This window comes from Xyrauchen texanus, chromosome 19, assembly GCF_025860055.1.
Source record: "Xyrauchen texanus isolate HMW12.3.18 chromosome 19, RBS_HiC_50CHRs, whole genome shotgun sequence".
NCBI classification, from domain to species: domain Eukaryota; kingdom Metazoa; phylum Chordata; class Actinopteri; order Cypriniformes; family Catostomidae; genus Xyrauchen; species Xyrauchen texanus.
Genome location: NC_068294.1, coordinates 13,655,805 through 13,663,395, shown reverse-complemented (window position 1 = coordinate 13,663,395; position 7,591 = coordinate 13,655,805).

Below are 7,591 nucleotides of genomic sequence, written 5' to 3'. Positions count from 1 at the left end.
AAAAGACAATGCATTCCACAAACTGCTCCGTGCTTCTCTATATTGGTCCAATGGGTGTGCTGTGTGCAGATTCTCCACACCTTTTGACAGATTTTGATAGCTGACAGCTAAATAAAACAGGCTGTGTGTCTAAGAAGTAGGCCAAGTCATTTTGCGTGTTGATGCGAGGGACATCAATAGGCTATTTCTTAAACAGACAACTAATATTTGATGATGATGATGATGCGGGTTGACCAATCAGTGGAAAAGTGTGTTTCATGTCCTCCCACATGTGCAAATCAAATATTTTCTATCCATGAACAATTTTGATAAACAAACTATCAAAACTTACAAACCTAATCTCTCTACCTGTTGCTATGGTCTTCAGCAGTCAACACCGGATTGCATCGCACCATCTATTGGTGTGAACAAATAGCATCAGATGGAGATTGTGCATTGGTACTCTGCTGATTTTTCTGCAGTTTGCGAATGTGGAAGGTTGAATTTCCAACTGAATTTTAACCACTGAATTTGAGGAAGCAAATTTTGTTAAGTGAAATAGAAAGGGTTGAATTTTACCTGTCGACAAATCTAGATGATATTTTCAAATGAACTGAATATTTTGGAAACAAAGTTTGGAATGTGAATATGTATTGTTTAATTTTTAATAATGAAATTAGTTGTGAAATGTTTCCAAATTAAATATTCAATGATTAAAAATACAACCATGTTCAATTTTAGCCTCCCTAAATGCAAGCACTGTAAATGCAACACATTTAAATGCAAGCACTGATAACACAATGCATTTTTTTTCTTCGATTAGAGCAATTCATCATGCTTTTATGCTTCAAAGACTTTAGACATGAATTTAGCTCCATAGAGGTGCACATAGATGCAGCGTCTTTTTCTGTGTGTCTGATAAAAGTTTTAGTTGGCAGTAATTTATTGTCTATATATTCTATTTTAATAGAATGAAGTGATGCAAGAAGTGGTCAATGAAGTGTTCCTTTAAGTCGGATCTGGCAAATGCTGCAGTTCATAATAGTTAATTCTCTGAGGAGTCCCTCCAAAGACCGGAGATGATGCAGGCCATCCACAGTGAGCTGTGCCTCGCAGTCAAGCAGGTTGTTGGAAGTCTTCCCTGGAGTCTTTCTGGAAGTTGGCAGCAGTTCATCCTCTGTGAAGTCCATCTTAGTAGAATGAAGTGATGTAGACAGTGATCATCTAAGCAACCCTCACTGTCTGGTAGGCACAAGCTGCAGTTAGTAGCCCAAGATAGCTGGCAGATGGTCGGTTTGGCCAGTCAGTCTGCTTCCTGACCTGGGCCCCTGTTAGTCAAACACTAATACTATTAAGACTATAAATCAAATTTCTAGAGAGGAGAACGGTACTGTTACAGGAGGGATAGAGACTATCTCTTTTTAGCAGGTCAGGTCAGGTATATCCCTAAAACACTTCCAATTCTCTATAAATATTGTGCTATTCTCTGGCTATCACTCAGATATCTAGCCATATGGTGATGAAAATTGGCTACTGAACTACTATATACACCAATCAGCCACAACATTAGAACTACCTGCCTATTATTGTGTAGGTCCCCCTCATACTGCTAAAACAGTGCCAACCCACATCTCAGAATAGCCTTCTGAGGTGCTAATCTTCTCAGTGCTATTCGCCACAATTGTACAGAGCAGTTATCTGAGTTACCGTAGACTTTGTCAGTTCGAACCAGTCTGGCCATTCGCTGTTGACTACTCACATCAACAAGGTATTTCCTGCTGCTCACTGGATGTTTTTTGTTTTTGGCACCATTCTGAGTAAATTATAGAGACTGTTGTGTGTGAAAATCTCTAAAGAATCAGCAGTTACATAAATACTCAAACCAGCCCATCTGGAACCAACAAACATCCATGCGATTATCTAATCAGCCAATCGTGTGTCAGCAGTGCAGTACATAAAGTCATACAGATATGGGTCAGGAGTTTCAGGTAATGGTTAAATCAACCATCAGAATCGAGAAAAAAATTGATCTCAGTGATTTGGAGCATGACATGATCGTTGGTGCCAGATGGGCTGGTTTGAGAACTGCTGAACTCCTGGGATTTTCAAGCACAACAGTCTCTAGAATTTACTCAGAATGGTGCCAAAAACAAAACAAAAATCAAGTGAGCAGCAGTTCTGTGGATGGAAATGCCTTGTTGATGAGAAAGGTCAGCAGCGAATGACCAGACTGGTTCAAACTGACTACGGTCTATGGTAAATCAGATATTCGCTCAATATAATTGTGGTGAGAAGAATAGCATCTCAGAATGCAGGTTGGTGTTGTTTTGGCAGCACAAGGGGGACCTATACAATATGGTAGTTTTATTGCTGTGGCTAATCGGAGTATCTCATCAACACAATAAGTAGGGAGAGGGCCAGAGCATATTACAGTGTCTGACATTGTTTTAAATATCTCTAAAATAAATAAAACATCACTACATATTTTAACAAATTTAAAATGTTCTTTTCATTAATTCATGCAAATCTCAGAAGTTTTATTTAGCAACTAAAGTGCCAGAGCAACAAATATTAGCCCATTACCTTACAGTCTGCAAGGTCGCAATAGTGAAGAAACGTTTTTTTTTTTTCACAGCTCCACTAAATATATGTTATGGCAAGAAACGTGTTTAACATCAGAGCAGTCTGGAATAATATTTGAGGCACTACTCGCATTTGAATTTTAGAACTTGAATATATGAATATGTTTACTTGAAATTTAATAAGCAAACTTAATGTCTTCATCTAATTTACCCGAATCTGAATATAAAACCTGAATTGTACTATATTACATTTTGTAACCAGTATCAATACAAATATCATATTTCAATTTCAAATCAGTGAAATAACTTAAAATAATCATACAAATTTTAAATCAGAATTAATACAGTGTACATCTGAATTTGAGTTTGGTTTGTTCAAGTTCAAAACTGTATGTTAAATTTAATTGAAACATATTGGAATCCAAGGCCTATAATTCTAAATCACACCCTTGGCACAGTTATCACACCATAGCATGAGAATCAACATTCAAAGTCAGGCACAAATCATTTATTGTAGTTTGTTAAGACTGACTGTACATTCTTGGTCATTCCATTTGCATGTGTCTGTGGGAAATAAGATGTTTTGATATAATTAATAGAATTAAAATATTATTTTATATTAACAAATAGATGCAGAAATGTCATTGTCTAGTCAATTCTGAAAAAATAGTATTAAATTTGAAACATTAATAAAACCATTTGAGTTCATAAAACTTTAATAACACATTAATTATACATTTTCCAAATATTTCTTTACATTATTTCATAGTTTTGATATCTTTAGCATTCTAAATAGTAATAATAAAGAATGTGTACTCTGGGTGTGTCCAAACTTTTGACTAGTAGTGTAATTCTTCTAACTTTTAAAACATTGGAGGTGGGGAGAAAATACAGGTAGCCTGTGTTCATTATTGAGTAAAAGAGAAGAGTGATAAGACAAGAAAAAGATTAGCAACATTAGCTACTGAATGACTACTATATTCATATTGTATGATATTTTCATTGTACTCTAATGTACCTTTAAAAATATGGCATTACCACGGACCATGTCTAAAAAGTGTCACCCCACACTTAAATAGTGATATTGTGTAAATATAGGGGCAATAGTTTAGTGTAAAATTTGTCAACTAATGCAAATAATTTTGAGACAACAAGACTTATTTTATTTGTATTTATTTTTTATAATTTAGAAAAAGTTAATAGTTATTTAAAATCACTACTTCAGAAAAGGGTTTACCATTTCCTGTTCATTTCAATCACATTTGTCATTTTATAACATCTCAAGTATTCTATTCTTTCACTTATTGGACAGTTATCAAAAAACCTTTAATCACCTTGAACAAAACTGAAAATAACAAATAAGTATTTTGCCTCAAAATAAATGTGATAATTGAAGGGGTTTTCGGTAGTTACTGTATAAATGCATTTGCAACATTTAAAACATTATTAAAAGTTTGATTAAACTGTCTCAAAAACAATCTTTAGACAGTACACGCAATGCTCTCATGGATCAGGATAATCTTGGTGTGCATAGTATAAAACAGGTGTTTAGAAAAGTGTTGTGTTAGTTTTTGTTGCTATTTAGTGTTTTAGTGGGATATAAAATTAAATGTGCCTTGTACCCCAGGGGGACATTAGCCCATTGTACCCTACTTTTTGTAGGCAACATAATCGGCTATAATTTGTAAAGGAAATAATGGAAAAGATTGGATATTTATAAAATAAAATGAAAATGCTTAACTACTGTAAAAGCAAATAAATTAGTTAAGTAATGTCCTATACTCATTAAAAAAAATATCAGTGCCTTTTATGTATCATTCATCCCCTGCCCTTGATGAGGTCTGTGCACACCACTGAAGTACTCTTGCTGTGTTATTATGATACTGCACAATGTAACGGAAATTTACTAAATATTTATAATAAATCATGACCATCAAAAGCAGTTACTTCCATAGTTCATCTCAATGCAATGCTCAACACCTAAGCGGTTATTGGGTTCTGTAGGGTTCCAAAGTTGCAAGTTCATTTTGGACCCATCACTCCAGAACCATACTCCCTCCTGTGAACAGAAGAGCACACGTCACTATGCTGAGGACCAATGGACTTAATGTACATGTGCACAGATCTACAATAACTACAACAAGGATCAAAAAAACATTTATGTTGATGTATTTAAAACATATCTTTTGTACTAATCTACTTTGCACCACAGCATGAATTAATCCAAAAAAATAAAAATAAAAACACAAAACCTGAAAACATAAAACTACATACTGAAACAGCATCGTAGCCCCCAATCCAGGCTGATGACGAAACCGGGATCATGTTCTCTATTAAAGTGTGCTCTTTATGGGTATGTACAGAGGCGAGGTTCCCATCATAACCCAAACACGTTTTCTGAGGACATGACATGTAGTAAAGGACATTACGTCAAATTCAACTGTCATCATATTTTTTTGCTATAGCTGTTGGGTAAAGCAAGTGAACACAATAACACTGGCAGGCATTGAGACAAAAATCAACTAAAGTATATAATAAAGGTTGGTTAAAGTCTTGTAGTCAATTCAATAATATGCCATATACAGAAATTTACTTTGAGAAAAAAAGAAAAGAAAAAAACCTTTCCCTGAGAAAATATTTAGTAGCGTAAGATGTGTGACAGCTAGCCATGGTCTCATATAAAATGTATCAATGCTTTTCTGCCACACTGTTTTTATTTCATTTAAATTTAATTGCTTCATATGTCCATCCATCCATGCAAGCTGTGGAGATTTTTTTTAATGCATTTTATTTCATAAAACATATGCTTAATTGCACATTAATTAAAAGTTTTGACTGACTAGATAAAAATAATTGTGAATGCATTGTAGAGAAAACATCACAGTACATTTTAAATGAGCAGATTCAACGATTCAAGGGCAGTGGTGGCTCAGCGGTTAAGGCTCTGGATTACTGACCAGAAGGTCAGGGGTTCAAGCCACCACCACCACCAAGACACCACTGTTGGGCCCTTGAGCAAGGCCCTTGAACCTATCTGCTCCAGGGGTGCTGTATCATGGCTGACCCTGCACTCTGACCCCAGCTTAGCTGGGATATGTGAAAAATAAATAATTTATGCAGAAATGTATGTATAATGTGTGACAATTGATCAATTTATTTATTATTGTTTCATCCACTGATCTCTCGCCAAATTGAATTTACTCAACATAAGCATTTTTGGATGTGTGTAAAAGACAAGCAAATATATATATATATTTTTTTTTTGGTCAGTTGGAATTCAGTAGGGGGTTTTTAAAAATGTACAGTAAATCAAACATCAAACAGTCTCATAACGATCTGTCTTACCTGAACCACCCAGAACAAAGAGAAGACAGAAAGACAGGTAAATCGTCCAGACTGCCATTGTTTCTCAAAGAGCACTCAAATCAACCTGGAATAATGCACACCTAAAACAACAATGACAATCATTAGACAAAAAATTAGTTCACATTTAAAATAGTAGATTGTTGTCTTAATTGGTTGTTTTTGCAATAATTAATGTTTCCAAATTTGGTTATTTTTTAATTTAGAAATGAACTAGGAGAAACTAACTGAGAGATGCTGTTGCAGTCTGTGTCAATGCAGATGTTCACTGTTTTTTATAGAGGAAATGGTGTTTTTACACAATATCTAGAGTCATTTATCAGTGAATAATCAAGGTCACACATTGGCAAATAGATCACCCAATATTGCAATGTTACGTTACTCAATGCTGTATAACAAAACATTTTAACTGAATTGAAAGTCCCCTTTCACATTTGTGATCAAATAGTTTGTTTGATTGACAGCCCTAGTAATAACATTTACATTCAGCCATGATTCATCAGTGAAAACATATTTTGTGGCCCAATGGAAAGAGGCCAGAGCTACTTTATCTGGAGAAATTATGCACTTTAACACTGTGAAATGTGAAACACTAGAGGTGCTACAACAACTGTGTGTGATATTCACTTCAACACAAATCCTGAGTACAATGGCCGATTATGATTAAACACTTATTTTGTACACACTACTATGTTATTATGTCGAAACACTTCATTGAAACATCATTGAAACATTTTAACACTTGTATTACAGACCTATCTACAGTAACACTTCTTCCAATATGACTAGCTTCCGCTGTAGCTCATCTAACCGTGTTGCACTGCATTCAAATATCCATACTTCCCTAATATATAGTATTCCAAAAACAGTATGCCAATGGAGTAGTATCTCTGAATCCCCAGAATTAACAAAAAGTGAGCGAGATTCCAGGATGACAGGGTTGGACTTCAGAGGCAGAGGACGGAGGTTTGAGCCCAGCCGAGCACACAAGCTGACATGTGAGGCAAAAGTGTCGTAGAAGTGACACTCAAAGACGTGTTTGTTTCAGAAAATGTGCTTTTCATGTCACTTTGGCCTTGAGGACACAATCGGTTAGTTTTCGGTTAAGTGTTTAGGTTAGGAAGGTACATTTTACTCATTAAAACCTCCATCTAATATTCAGCTCCAGTCTCCCCCATAGTTTGGAATTATTTCTCAGTACTCCAACTGCTAACTGTACTACAAAAATTGTGTTTTAAGATTATAGATAGACAGCTTCTTTCAAATTAGTTCCTTCCTTTAATATTTCTAAATTCATCATTAATTGTGTTTATTTCATAGTTTTGATCACTTTAGTATTCTAAAATGAGGAAAATAGAAAAATAAAGAATGTGCACAATGTCCAACTTTTTGACTATGAGTGCAATTCTTCAAACTTTTAAATGATTAGAGTTTGGGTGCAAATACGGGTTGACAATGTTTTATTATTATGTAATTAATTTGGGCGGCTGTGGTTCAGGTGGTAGAGCGGGTTGTACACTAATCACAGACTTAGTGGTTTGATTCCCAGCCCACATGACTCCACATGCCGAAGTGTCCTTGGGCAAGACACTGAACTCCAAGTTGCTCCCAATGACAGGCTAGTGCCTTGCATGGCAGCTCTGCAGTCATTGGTGTGTAAATGTGTG